The sequence below is a fragment of the Selaginella moellendorffii genome, unplaced genomic scaffold (assembly GCF_000143415.4).
Source record: "Selaginella moellendorffii unplaced genomic scaffold, v1.0 SELMOscaffold_185, whole genome shotgun sequence".
In the NCBI taxonomy this organism is placed as follows: Eukaryota; Viridiplantae; Streptophyta; class Lycopodiopsida; order Selaginellales; family Selaginellaceae; genus Selaginella; species Selaginella moellendorffii.
Window position 1 is genome coordinate 126,837 of NW_003314445.1, and position 899 is coordinate 127,735.

Genomic DNA, 899 nt, shown 5'->3' on the forward strand with positions numbered 1-899 from the left:
TGAACCTTGTTTTTGGTTGAGACAGTTCTATTTTATAGTTATCCTATGGTAAATCACCATAGGATAAAGGAACTTTATTGTTGCCTTTATACTTGTATTGGATCTTAACAGACATTTCCTACAAAAACTTTTGCCAATGAGTAAGGTGTCCTTGAAGGTCCTTTTAATGATTGAAATACTAGAGAGATTTATGGTTTGAATCTATAATAATTGTTATACTAATAAATGTAGAATTAATATAAATAATTAACTGTGTTGAATATTTAGTAGTTTTTAAACCTTTTCACTATTTTAGTGGAAGTTTAATCCATACAAATAATGTTGCCATTCATTCACAACAACAATCACAACTTACAACTCTTTATCTCAAGTAGGCCAATTCCACTATATAATATTGAACTTGTGGCTTGTGACCGTGAAAGAATACCTAACTTGAAGCAATACAACCCTAATAACATTATCACTCACATTATTGCATATCATTGTTTATAGATTCCACCATAGTCACTTTAGCATTTGTTAACCCCTTCAATGTCTAGCCTTATGGCAATGATAACAATTGCCCTTTACCTTGTCTACGGATAGTAAACATAAACTTGTTGGTAACCAATTTGCTATATGCTCTAAAAATATAATACTTATATAGTGAATATTCCATTATCAATCTGTACAAAGCTACCATCAGATTTGAGCTTGCTATTGCCCACAGATGTCCAAATACTCTCATCTGTTCATTCGAGGCTCCAATCACCTGGGAGAGCAGAGCAAGGACAATGAATACACAGGCAAACCTTGAGCTCCCTAGCACTAAAGTTTGATCCCAAGAGTGAAGAGATAGCACTTTCGTTGCCAGAACCATACTCATACAATGCTGAAGCAATCTGACAGGTCGAAAATAA